The sequence below is a fragment of the Apostichopus japonicus genome, chromosome 8, assembly GCF_037975245.1.
Source record: "Apostichopus japonicus isolate 1M-3 chromosome 8, ASM3797524v1, whole genome shotgun sequence".
Lineage (NCBI taxonomy): Eukaryota > Metazoa > Echinodermata > Holothuroidea > Aspidochirotida > Stichopodidae > Apostichopus > Apostichopus japonicus.
The window spans coordinates 22,441,300-22,456,012 of record NC_092568.1 but is presented as its reverse complement, the minus strand read 5'-3'; the positions used below and the strand labels follow the sequence as shown (position 1 = coordinate 22,456,012).

The window sequence follows — 14,713 nt, the reverse complement described above, 5'->3', positions numbered from 1 at the left end:
ACAAGTATAGGCATGTTATAGCATACATGTTGTAAAACATTTAGTGCATAGTTCTAGTTCCATCAATGTTTATGACGAGAAAGACGCAATAAAATATATATAAAAAATAGTAATAATTTCTATTTTCAGCTTAAAATCGTTTTGGAATTATTGAATTTTGCTGCATGAGCTTCCGTTAATCATAAAACTCGGCGAGAAAAGTCACATTTATCAAATTGATATCGCATACCTGTACATAAGACCGATATTTCTTTTGAGACAATTTGGCCTGAGGATTTTGGCAAGTCTAAACTATTGCTCTTGAAGTTCGATACTAAATTATACTGTTTGAGCATTTTTTTTTTAGTGTATAAATTGTCGGCATTTTTTCGACCTCTGTGGAATAAACAATTATTTTCCCTCTCAAACTCAAATATATGATACACACACACACACATGTGTAGAAGCATGCAGCTGCTTAAAGCGAAACTACCCAACGGCTATGAACTTATTCGGTGCAGACCGATCCACGAACTCTGCTAAAATCCCTTTAGGCTATTACGTTATTACTGTCATCTGTAATTTGATATGTCACTTGCGTGAGAGATGATTTCAAGAGAAGAAGAAGAAAAAAATATATTATATTTATGTAAAGAAAGATAAATGTATTAAAACATTTTTTTATTAACAGTGATGTATTTATAAGAAATATTCGAACTTTGTTTGAGCTCTGGCAAAGTCTGAACAGGGCACGCGTCGACTATTCGGTAGATATTCTGTTTGGAGTGTGTTACTCCTGAAATCTGAAATCTGCTGTTGCGCCATCGATTAGACATTGCGGAGAATGCCGGGTGAGTGAGTGTATAGGGGGAATATTATTGACTTTAGTCGCATATAGTTGTTACATAATGGAAGAAAAGTTAAACAATATTTCAGGTTTTTCTTGCTTCAAAATAATGACAATACTCATGTTGGAGAACATTAGAAACACATTTATAAAATTTATGAAAAAGGAGGTCTTCTTTGTAGCCAAGGCGTTTAATGGAGGACGCATTTTATTTTTCGTTTTAGAATTTCATGCTCTTTTCCTGAATGAAACAGCAGGGTGTGGAATAATTCAATTTAGTTACTATCCCTCGATAATCACATTCAGTTAGTTTATTTTCATATTACAGAGAGGCTAAATGTTTAAAAGCAGCTGGGAGCTAACTGTTAAAGCAGTTGGTTGCATTTATTACAAACTTATACATAACCACATCCTATTTTTTTGTTCCAACAAACTTATTTATGTGACTAGTGGAAATGTTGCGTCTGAGCAATAAAGCAATTTGCCCATGCCCCCCAAAAGCGATGAAGGCCTATTTATAGTTCGTATTTTCAACTGCATTAGGCTGATTACTATATATGTCAAAAACAACCTGCATGGTATAGCAGTTGCATTATAAATAATGCACAGGCTAGGCCAAATGGCGCGTCGCTATGAATGGAGGAATGCAGGAAACAACATCTGTGCTTTGAAACTGAATAGTTTCTCGAGAATTGAACATCTTGGAACAGTGTCGAATGTTTCAAACTAACAACTTGTTTTGTGTTGAAGCGTGGCACCAATACGTGGCGCTGATGCACCGTGGCTCTGAAGCGTCACGCTGTTGCTAGGCACTGATGCTTACCATTGAAACGTTGCCCGATAATAGGCGCTGATACTAGACGCTGATCATAGCTAGGCGCTGATACGTGGCTCTGCAGCTTGGCGCTGATGCTAGACGCTGAAAGTGTTCAAATGTGACAATATGTTAATTCTGTTTTGGATGGAAAGCTTATACTGATATCTCGCTAAGTAGTATAGCAATCAAATGGATTTATCCTGATGCATAGATATTTTTATAGCTAGATCAAGGGGTATGCAGTTATGTGTTAATGTTACATGACTTGATCATAGCGCAGCTTTAAGAGACTGTCGCGTGATCCAGTTAAGGCCGAATGAGCACACGTGATAAGTAAACGAGTTACAAGGCACCCACCATTAGGTCAGTCGGATAGCTTGAAATATATAGGCTAACTTCTCAATGTTATAACTTTTATGAGGAATGTGTCTCATAAAACATTGAATTCATGGTTTGCTCAAAAGAAAGGGGCACATGGGATCTTGCCGGAAGTCTGTAGAAATGGTTCAGTCGTAGGATATTTTATGTTCAGCCAGGGAAGACTTAGACCACTATTACGGGTGTGTCTTCCTCCCCCCACCCCACACTTTTTTTGCACCTCACACACAGTATTTATGAGCACAACCGTGCGTTTATAGCTACTTGTATATTTAAAAAAATTAGTGTATATAAATACATGTATTTCGGGTATAGGGCTAAATAATATATTAATATTAAAATTAATATATATATATATATATATATATATATATATATATATATATATATATATATATATGTATTATGTTTATACATGTAAATTATACAGTTAAGCAAAAATAAATTCTATGCGTGTGTAGGAGGTCTAAAACTTTAAAAAAAAATATGACGAAGTGGTACCGGAATCTGGCATTAGAAATATTCAGGTTGCAACTGAAAATTTGGACTCCGTTATTTACTTTGTTGCTCAGACTTGGCATAGACTATTTGTATTTCGCTTTGTATAACACATGAATTAAAACAGAGAAATATCTCTGTTAGTAAAGATATTTTCACCTGTCATGAAGAAAAAAAGGAAACCAAGAAAATCTCTTATCGGTTTCAAATGAGTGAGAGTTTCGTTATATTCCAACTGCTGTTCATAAAATGAGAAAAAGAAATTAAACTGCTTTACTAACAAGAAAATGCTCCGATTCTTTTGGTTAATTGAAGCATGTAAGATGATCCAGTTTAATCAAGTCTATACCTAAAATTTTCAATTAAAACATGAGTACTTCGTCGACAAGAAACACTTTCCTGGGAACTATTTGTCTTAGCGGATGAAAATAAAACTGAACCTGTATAAACGGAGCGATGTATTTTAAGTCCACTAGACCCGTGGCGGTTCGCGACAATTTTTAGGGTCGTCAAAATATGTTGGAGGGTTGCCAAAATTCGGAAGAAAACAACATTGCCGATATTCGTGGGGAAAGGGGAAAATATTATACTTTCTAAGTTGCAGAATATATTAAATTCATGTTGCAACTATATAAGCAATCATAATCATATGAAAACTTCTCAGTTATAAGTGCGGGTACCTCCTCCCCCGTAAATTCCTCTCCCAGACCACATTCGCCGCTGGATGGTCGCCTTGCAAGATGATCAATGCAGTGAAAATTGGGGTCACTAAGCAAAAACACCGGTATGAATACCGTAGGGCACTAGCCTGTTGTAAGTACATGAAGGCAAGTGTGTGTATATATAAGCCTAAGCTTATTTAAAGTCCTATTCCATTTGTCATACAACCATGTCTCCGAGTCTGTAGGTCAAGTCAGACACAAAGAAAGATTCAGCTAACTTCATTATTTGCTTGGAGATCTTACGACAAGTTCATCCATAATTCTCTTTGCATATACTGTATACCTAAGATGACGCGTTGTTTCCGATTTTCAGTGTTGGTTTATTGTTCGACGATATATCAAAGAAGTGCTAAAACAAACAAACTTTTCCCGCCTCTTGGTGGTAATTTCACGTTCCTAGGAGATGCAGAGAAGTGGTTTACAGAAAGTTTAACCCTTCTTAAAACAATCATCCTTGTCTTTTTCTCACTTAAAAAACATGTTTTCGCATGTCTCTCGGTTTGGGTAAAAAGGAGATATTTTTTCTTTCTTAGTCACGTTGTTAATATATCCAATGTTTAGCTACACAGTAAAAAATCTCATAACTCATATTCAGTGTTGTTATACTTATTGGAATTATGAATTATTACAGATATTGACTTAGCTTATTCTGTCAAATTTCTCTGTTTACATGTCATAATTTGCAAATTTTGGCAACTTCTGTGGAACGAAACTGTATAGTTGCCTCCAGTGACTTATGATACTACTTAGGCGAAAGAAAAAAAAAAAACGAAGTTCCATCGTGGCTAAAAGACATTGTGTCAAAACAACAAGGAAACAAATAACAATTAGTGGTCACAACAATTAACATAATTACAGTATTTATTCTAAACAATCAGAACAATTACATGTTGCCGATCGTCGCATTTTATTAGAGAGAGTTGATATAAGTTTCGATATAAATTGTTAAGCTCGTTTTGCGGAATACAGTAGCAGATATGGCCTATTGAATATTTATGAGGTCGTGTGATACAATGCATGGGAAAACGTACGATAGGGAAGGATAAGGTCCTTGTGACGTGCTTCTAGACAGACTTAATATATAGCCTATCCTACAGAAGTTGAAGCTACCCTCTCTTTGTCAGTTTCAAATTGTTGGAAATGAACATACAAAGTTACTTAGCTACTGTCACGTGGGTTTCTACTATTTGGGGGGGGGGGTAACGACGGCAGGATTTTATATGGCAGAAGCATTCATTTTAACCTGGAAAGACTTGAACAACATGCTTAAACACAGACATGGGACCTAAGCCATGCATGCCATATATATTTGTTAACGTATACCGTTCATCATCTAAGAATAAGGTATTTTCAACTGTTTGTGTACACGTATATTCCTTTTTTGAACGTTTTGTACTATGTGATGTGCGCATGCGTTCGAATCAAACTTACTAAAGGCGTCGAAATAAATTGAAAAAGCTTCCAACATGGATACACAAGAATGCTTTGACTTTTAGCCGCGAATTAAAAACCATTTAATTTTAATTTTTTGCTTTACTATAGATGTATTTTATTTTCATTTGTTTTGACTTTGTTTTTCACTGTTATATAGTAAACTATAATTGTATTTTTTCTTTCTCATATACTTCGTTTCATTTAAAAATGAGAGGAAAACGTCAGTGAATAATCTAGCGCTCATACTTTGTATAGCAGTTTGCCTCTTATAAACTACTATAGTTCCTGTGTACCAAAATGCTATACATCTTTGTAGCAATGGGTCCATTTCGCATAGCACTTTTGGGGTGCAATACTGAATAAATTATTCCATGAACATTACACATAGCTATCACTGTTATACACGGTAACTTATCGTTTCTTAACAACATAACATATCCTCTCTTAAAAGTCTTAAAAATAAAATAAACTTCTTCACTTCAAAGACAAGACAACCCAGAAAGTGCGTGTATGTATACTGTCTAGGAAAGAAGATGTTAACTCCTTAGATGGTTTTACGATTTTGAACTAGTTTTATACTTAATTCCAATCTGCCAGGACACTATAATATCTGGTAAACCCATTTACAACACGTTCCTTCACGTTCGTCGGAAATGGCTACAGTTTAAATAGGTCACTCTACAATACACCTTGGGGCCACACTTTTTATGGCACTGTCCGAATTTTCATCCAACCCAGGGCGGGGGATATTAAAAGAAACATTTTTGCGGACAGGTTGATTGACGCCAGTCGAAGGATCAACAATATCTTAATGCATTTAGCTGCAGTCATGTGACCACAGACCCATCGTAAAATCCCTCATTTGACCGCACTACTAAAGAGACAACATGGCAACCGTAGGGCTCCTATAGTCCATCTTAAGCCATTCGTGGGTACCGCTTCCACGAAATACGATTCACTAAAACAGTTGTTACTAAAGTTATACTGTAACCGAACATATCGCTGCGACCTTTAAAAGTGGGCAAACAGTACAAAGATCTCAAAACGTCTAAAAGAATTTTAACAAGTTAATAAAGAATGGGGTGAGTTTGTTTTTTTTTGTTTTCTTTGGCCTTTTTTATTTTCATTTCGTAGTTTCTTTGCGATTACCCGACAGTGGATGCAGCTGAGCTACGCCTCCCACACGTTTAATGAGGTGAGTAACACTACGATAACACCTACTAGCAAGACGTACCGAGTTTTTTATAGGCGCAGTGGGACCTAGTTAAGTGGATAAGTGTGGCGCAGCTTGTGTTCCGGTTGGAAGACACGGTCGGGTTTCTTCGCAAATGGAAAATTACCGCATTCCTCGTATTTATGTATTACAGGCTACTTTTTTTATAACCTGTTAGTCTGTGGAAGATATTCTCTCGGTATGTCTCTGGTATAGTTGAAACAGGGTGTTGTTCCATAACAACTCCCCGGTTGAAACGTGAACTAACCTTTGCATAGACCTAACCCCCTTTTCAGTTGTATAGGAGTAGGAAAATCAGTGACATGTAATTATGATAGAATAAGCAAGGGCAGAATGGCCTTTTACTTTACCTGTTCGACACCGGTGAGCGGTTGAATAGGAAGGGCCGAAGGTGCCGATTTTCTCTTGTTTGCGAAATGGTCCTACTCGCTTGTTTCAAGGCCCCATCGTCGCCCCGATGGATCGCGGCTCCAGTATAGCAATTTATGCCCCAGTCCGCTCCCGCCTGAGTAAGAGAACATACATAACATTTAGTGACCGTACGGCAAATTCATTTTCCTTCTTTTCGAGAATTTTTTGAAAATTTGAAAGCTGATAATTTTGTTGTTCTGACATTCCGTTTCCGGCTATATCTGCGAAATTGGGCACAGACTGTACAGTGTCACACAGTGTTACAATATATAGTGTCGGAACAGTCATTTAATTTATCGACACTCAAACTTCCCTACATGTAAACTATAGCTAATATGCCATTTATCAAGTGCAGTGGATTTCTTGGCCTCATGTAGTGGCACCAGCGTGTCAAGACAGTGTACGGTCTGTTCTTTTTTTTATATAGATATGGTCGCAAAGTATTCTCATGTTGAACCTCTGCTGACCTCCAATATCGTAAGCAAGCTCACTGTTTAAGTCCTGAACGTTGGATATCCACAAATCTGTTAATGAGGTCTGTCGAACTTTTCGTCTTGAGATATCGTGTTCACCCCTCACGTTCGACATTTGACCCCAACGTGACCTTTGAGTGAACATGCAAACATACAAGTACGTGCGTCCATACTGACGCTCACGAGTTAGGCACCTAAACCTCGTGTTAACCTCTACCTCCCTCTGTTGCAGCCTACGATAACTTGACCCAGCCTTGAGGCATTCTATCGCAGAGCTCGTAAGAGACACGCTGAACATTTCTACGTTTAAATAGGCAATAATATCTAAGTGTTTCGTTGCAAAGAGCAAAACAAAAACACTGGAGGTACGGCGAGGTGCAAACTGCACCACCATTTCTCTCTGGAACACTTGTTACACAAGCGGCAATTTTGTTTTAAGTTATAAGCAAACACAAAATGGCAAAGCGGATGTCATGTCATTACAAACAAATGTCCCGGGGAGAAGGGGGCGAGAGAGGTGCCCCTTTTCATCTCTCGCCCCCTTTTCATATATTAGAATTAACGGTGAACTGTAACAAGCAAAACGTGCCGTTTTGTTGAGAAACATTTTCATGCTAGAAATATGGTGCAGAATACACAGTTTATGTATCGTTTCCATACAGAAAGTGCGTCTGTAATTCATTTTTTTTTTTACATCCAACCTATCGTTCTCGACTCACGAAAGGTTCATTGGTTAGGCTACGATATTTTCACGCAGGTCCTCCAGACATGTATGTAGAAGAAAGGGGTTTGTCGTAAGGGTGCCCTTAAGCGGGGGAGTTTGATTTTTCTTCCACCAAGCCATTCCGTATTATGATAATCACTTTGACACCTCGCGTTTGCAAAGAGGCCATCTTGGAGTCATAGCGTCGCCACCTTAATTTTACAGCGGAGACGATCTGCTCGCTAGCTCACCCGGACACGGTGTCGAGTCAAATTGAATGTGAATTGGGCATCAGCGTTAGCAATCATAGAGAAAGATTAACACAGAGTCTCGGTTTTGAGCTGAGAGATAATTAAGGACAATAGGTAATAAGAAAGCTGCCATAGATATGGAACCCGATACACTGTAGATAATCATCTTCAATGTACCCGGATCATTTCCTTGGAACGCACAAAGTGACGGAATTAAATATTTACTTTTACATGCAATATAGCTTCGTCTTGAGGGAGGATAAAATAATTTCTAAATAAGAATTTCATAAGGCAGAGTCGGAGAGATAAGGCCTTTGACCTTTCTGTACCAGACAGATTAGACTTCGCGTTGGGAAAATTAGGATTACAGACAAAGTACGATATAGCTAATAGTTAGGAAAAGTTATCACCGAAGTTATTCACAGTCAGGAACTGAATTAACAAAAATAAGAATTAATTAGCTATTACTTCACATCCGAATTGCGTAATCCAATTTTTAATTGTGGTAATATTTTTTCATGAAATGGCATGCTCAAGAAAGAAAGAATTTTCCAGCTCTGATACCCCAATGTTGAACTGAGTCTAATATTGAGAAGGCTTCGTTTTTGTATAAAAAAAAAAGATAATCGAAGACAAAAATCTTGATCTACGAAGCGTCTTAATTTTGTCCGATCGAACATGACCTTATTGCGTGTTTGACTAAATTAGAGCAAACTTTGTAAGAAACAATTGTAAATAAAACAATATAATTACTCAATGAAAGGGATACATGCCCGTGCGCAAGGTGGCGGGGGGAGGGGTCGACGGGTGAGTGCGCACATAACCGCCTCAACAAATTTTACTGGGTAGAGAATGGTCCTGCTTGCTGTGGGGGACGGTCCTGACACTAACTGTGTGATGTCACACACAAATAACTTGACCTGGTTGCCAAATGTAGCACAGCCTTGCATCTAAGCAAACAAAGTTATACAAAAAATATTGAGGACAACGTTCAAAAAAGAGGTCCACACTTTCATTAAACGCAACCCCCCCCCCCCTCCCCTAAAATAATCATGCGTATTAGTCTTAATTGTCACAATTACGAATGAGGTCACATTGGTTTATACCATCACGTAATGTTCAATGTATTTGTTGATCGTAGCAGCCTCTGCTTCTGGTGGGTCGTACCGTCAAATATCCTATCTTGTCTGAGATATAGAATTTCTCCCTTTCAAGTTTTGGTCATATTTTTTACTTATTAAACATTTTCACACTTTGAAATTATCAAAAACTCTTGAAAGACGATCAATCGGGTAAATTTTAGTCACGTCTTCCCAAACCCAAAGTTTATTCAGAGTTCGTCGTATCCAGGGCTGGTGTTTTAGTTCTTATCGCGAGGTTGTAACCAGAAACATTTATTCTCATAATTCATGATATGTGATGGGTTGAACTAAGTTATCAGTCATTAACCTGATGTACACTCTACCATTGGCCTAAATTTCAGTTAAGTATATGAAATAACCACGATGTTAGCATCTTATGCTTAATGTTTGAAATATACACCACCAGGAAGGGAGGGGATGGGAGTGGGGGTGGGACTGGCCCCAAAGGTTGTCAGAACCTGCCCGAATGGCCCTTTCCTATAGGTATCCTAAAAACTCGCTCTTATATCGAACACCTTAAGTATACAATAAAAAACAAACATTTTGCCCTTTAATAGTCTTACGATATTTGAGAACCCTCACTCACACATCCATCCTGACCACCCCCCTCATGCTCCCTTCAATAGTAACTTTTAACCCTCTAACATTGATACTATATCTTGGTGCGTGTCAACATGTTCTCTTATCCAGGTGATAATATTTTGAATTTATGCCAAAGGTGCATGATTGAAGCATATCGGATATAGTTTTAAAACTAGGATGTATCCTTCTCAATAAGATTACCTATATTAGTCATGTATTGATTACTACCAGCTTGAAGGTTGTAAGTGACTTTCAATTTTGTATCTCCTTAATTCTATATAGTTTATAATTTCGGAGCGATTTTTGTTTTGTTTTACTCATTCTCGTTTTATATGTTTTCAATAAGATGACCTATATTAGTCATGTATTGATTACTACCAGCTTGAAGGTTTGTAAGTGACTTTCAATTTTTCTATCGCCTTCTATATAGTTTATAATTTCGGAGCGATTTTTTTGTTGTTACTCATTCTCGTTTTACATGTACTAACTGTACAGGCGTGTATATCTTGCCTCTTTCAGGATCCCATACCACCTACCAATGGAGTTTACAGTTGTTGGTCAGTGAATGACGTCACAAGAGCACATAATTCTCTATTCTATATGTGGAATAATGATAGGGCCTGATGGCGGGGAAAGGAGGGGATGGTGGGGGGGGAGGTGGTTCGTACATGTTTACAGATAGAAATATGAATATTATCGTAAAAAGTGTAACTTTTTGTTTGGGAATCATTCCAATCTTCTCTGTGTTATTTGTCATTTGTGCCAACGATTGCGCGAGACAACTTAAAGTATACAACTAACGTTGTAATGGGTGATGGAATCTTGACAAAGGAAATACTTGGAATGAATATAGTTATGAAACAACACTAGCAGCTCTTGCCTAACAGACAATTGTAGCGAAATTATGAAATCCAACGCATCTGCTCTCAGCGACAAATGTATACTAATACATTTTTAACCTATTGATTCGTATTTTATATTCGTTTCAAAGCATTGAAGCACTTGAAGCCGGACAAATCCAATAGGACCAAGCCACAATATCGGGGTAATATTATAATAAGTCAACTTCAATCGACTTATACAAAATAAATCAGTGAAGAGCTGTGACGTCATTTTCATTCCTACCTGCACTTCTTGGAAAGCTGAATGGCGCATCAAATCAAAATTTCGAGGTGGCAATGTAATGGTAAAATGTCACGTTTTCGAGATGGCATGTCGACATTTTTAGATGAAAAGGTCGGAATTTATGATAAAATGTCACATTTTCGAGATTAAAATCTCCAAAATTATGAGAAAATTTGTCGAAACTTTGATATAAGAAAAATAATAAATTAATATAAATTGTGGAAATGTTAACATTAAAAGTCGAACTTTTGAGATATAAAATCCAAATTATGAGGTGGATGTTGCAATAAATCGTCGAAAGTTTTGATGTAAAAAGTGGTCGTTTTCGTTTTCAGGCATGACAAACGGCGAAATTTCCCAACAACCGTCACTCAGTTATAGGAGTGTTAGCTCAGTGGTTAACGCCGGTGCCTTCCATAAGGTCCCCGGTTCGAGTCACTCCAATATTAATGTACGTCGTCCAGTTACAGAGTTGTTGACAATCGACAATTCATAATCATGAACGTTAAATATGAATCTAAGAGACTAACTTCGGTCAGCTTGCGGCTTTGATACGCCAATGATGGCTTCTTCGCGAGTTTCTGCTTGTAGGAGGATATAAGCTACATACATACACACATACATACACGTATACACACACGCATAAATACATAAATACACACATACATACATGTACAAAAGTGAAGTACATTATTGATAATATACAAATGCAAAGCTAGGTCCAAAACCACCATACTTACAATTATTATTTTATCTTGCTATCGGTTTCATTTGTTAGCTCAGTTGTTACCGTCACCTTTCTGTAACTGTATTTTTCGTATATTTGCATTAAAACAAAGGATATCATTTATAACAATTTGAATTCTATATGACTTCCACTCTGACTGCGCCATAAACAGTATACTAACACCGAAACCGTGCATTAAATTCCGGGAAATACTTTTGCAAATTATGCATAAAATATGGATGAGCTTGTTATTAACACATTGCCAAAGCTATGAATGTCCTGCATTAGAGATATTCATTCGACAATGTTGACCCCGACATGCCACATTTTGTAATACAGCACACAAGTGTATATGTTTATACTAATCATATGTTATAGGTTATATATTATCAACACATTTATTTAGAAACATGGAGATATCCTTTAAATAATGACCATAATGTATTCCACCACATAACATATTTGGTTAGCCTCTAGGCGCTCTTTAAACTTTAAGTCGACTGTGACGTTACGATTAATCGATTCTCAAATTACCGACTGAGAAGTGGGGGTTTTCTCACCGCAAATTCTCCATTTTGCATTGTAACACCTGAAGTAGCTGGCACTCTATAGGGTACACCGAGTATTGACGAACAAGAAAACCATCCCGCTCATAAAACTAAATGAAAAATGATAAATCTGACAAGCTATTTCTCACTCTCATCCTATAAAATGTTCGGTGATGTAAAACACGAAGGTAATTCATTCTGTGCGGCCCCACCTGCGTTAGTCTAGCCTGCATGCATGCATAACTCTTCCCAAGTCACCTCCAAACGATCTCCGAAGCTTACTTAAGGTCACAACACCGAGGGTAATGGCCCTTGTAAGTCTCGGTAAAATAACTATTTTGTAGGCGTGTAAATTTATCATTTGGCGCCCGTCAAAGTAAACTAGGGCTTAACCTCTCAGAAATTATGAGTGTTTCTTTTTGGCAATGATTTTTTCATTCACAGCTTTTCTGTTTTTCCGGATCGATGGTTATATGACTTTTTTTGTAACGTTATGTGTGTGTGTGTATGTATATACCTGAGGTTACTAGCCTGAGTAGCTCACTGGTATATAAAATATATATGTAAGCAAAGGATGTTAAAGTCCGCAACCTGAATCTCCCAATTCCCATACGCTGATTTATGTAGTTAGCCATCATTGATGATTTTATCTGAGTTAGTGTTGATACAACCGTGTATATCTGTAGATTCGAGCTAATGATTGTAGTCAGCAGTTGTATAAGTATATTAAGAAACATAACCAGATACAGAGAACAATGCCTATTCATGGAGGGATGGGGGGGGAGGGGTTGCACGTGATGGCTCATGTACTGATGAGAGACGCAAGGTGGGGAGGAAGAGGGTGCCGTGAGCCGTGCCGTCGAGAGTGGACAATTATTATTGGGCCCCTGTTTTAAATCTTAATTTTCTCATCAGAATATTATTTTTTTATTTATTATTCGTAATCCCATTGATGATCCCTGTATCCAGGGGTTTGGTCCACATGACCCCTCTCTTTGGGGCAGACCTGTAGGAAAGATCGTCCGCCTTGCATGTATGTACAGTTATATTCATAAATGATGCATGAGATATGACACCACCCATCAAGGAAGTGAAATACATATTTCACTACATTGGAAATGATTTTTCCTACCGTGGGATTTTAATTCCACTGCTACAATGCATGGTTTATGATTTCCTTGTGTTAGAATTCAGTTTTATACACAGTAGTAAAAATTGGGTGAATGTTAAAGCAATCTGTTGTTGAGTTGATTGAATTCAGTTCCCCAATTCTGCTATTCATAAAATAGGCCTAATATACGACCTAACAATTTAGATGCGGAGATTGCTTAGTGATTTTATAATAATGAAGTAAAAATCGATCATTTTCATTTTTTTTAATATTCAATTTTATATATGATGATGTCTAACCTTCAAAACGTGTATGTTGCAACAAATATGTGGGATATGTGATCTAGCTTGCAATTGCATTCTTGTATTGGGTAAGACATAATATGATTATAGTAAAATTGCATGAGAAGAAAAACGCAAAAAAAAAAGCTGGGCGGTAAGAATTGCTTGCCATGAGTTGATTGTAGCTATACGTGGAATATAAAACCAATGGACTAACCACAGTTTGATTGCCACTTCACCATCAGACATACATCACTCAACATGCGGTTGACCAACATACCTGTTAGGGTTAAAACAAACACATGATTTAGCCTATTTAGGGCGATGGGTAGGGGAGGGGGGGGGGGGGAACAGCCACAGACGAACATCGTGGTATCTCGGCTATCAAACTATACTTAGGTGCTCTCAAGTATTTAGAATGAAATATTTATTTCCATTGCGCAAATATTTTTCTTTTTACAATTCCCAGTTACTCCTGCGGATGAAAGAATAAAATAATTAAAAGTTATTTATCAATTAGACCTATAGGATATACAATTAAGAACAAGAAACGAGACGTTTTGGTCAAAGTAACAAACATGCCAAAAGTAATATATAAACGAATACATTAATGAAGTTAGTTTAATGTAATTGTTGTTTAGATTTTCCCGCCTTTTCTTAACTGTCTGCTCCTCCTCCTTTTGTTTGTTTGATTGTTTGCTTATTTATTAATGATTACGTGACGTATACACAGAAAAGTGGCTATAAGAACCGCGTAATAAATCACAAGTATTTGTCAATAACAAATGTAAGTTAGATGTTATCTTTGTTTGTTTGTTGTTATTTTATCAATTTCTTTGGACATGCGTGATACATATATCCCTAAATTACTAAATTACTATCCACGTGTATAATATCTCCTTATGTAATTATCCAATTATTATCTAAATTATCTTATTATCTAAAGTATCAACAATATTAATTACTATCCACGGACAGTGATTTAGGTGCTTTCTCGAGTTGTTGCCCACTACTCCACCATTAGCCTCTATATGTATATTTAGGTGCCTATACTTTATTGTGCTGTTCTAATGGTATGCATATATACATATATGTACGGTTAGCTTAGTTCACTACTTTAGTGTTTAATCCACCGGCTTTTGGTTAGCCTATTAACCTACTTTATTGTTGTCCACGAAGCAGTTATATTTACGGTTATCACAGATTGGGTTTACTTTACTGTCGTCAGTAAGACCAGAACATACTATTTTATTGTTGTCCACACAGATCATTGACTTATGATTAGACTACGTCACTCTTGAGTTTGACTGTATACACTACGTAAAAACTGTTTGCTTGACAGAATGAGGGAATTGAAGTGTCTTTCAAGTACCAACTTAAGATGATACGTTAAGTCATTTCCCTATATAATAAAATATCAATTAACTGAAGACAACACTGAGTTGTGGTA

The 14,713-nt window shown here is 37.0% G+C and overlaps 1 long non-coding RNA gene across 1 annotated transcript in view; it reads right to left on the bottom strand.

The window, feature by feature from the left end:
* Window positions 1-854: 854 nt before the first annotated feature.
* LOC139971197 (uncharacterized) overlaps window positions 855-14,713 on the bottom strand; it is a 56,843-nt gene continuing 42,984 nt past the window's right edge. The window contains exons 2-3 of the long non-coding RNA XR_011794330.1: window positions 6,260-6,414; window positions 855-1,745 (exon numbers count right to left, since the gene is read on the bottom strand). This is a non-coding gene — a long non-coding RNA (uncharacterized lncRNA). The remainder of the gene's footprint in view (window positions 1,746-6,259; window positions 6,415-14,713) is intronic.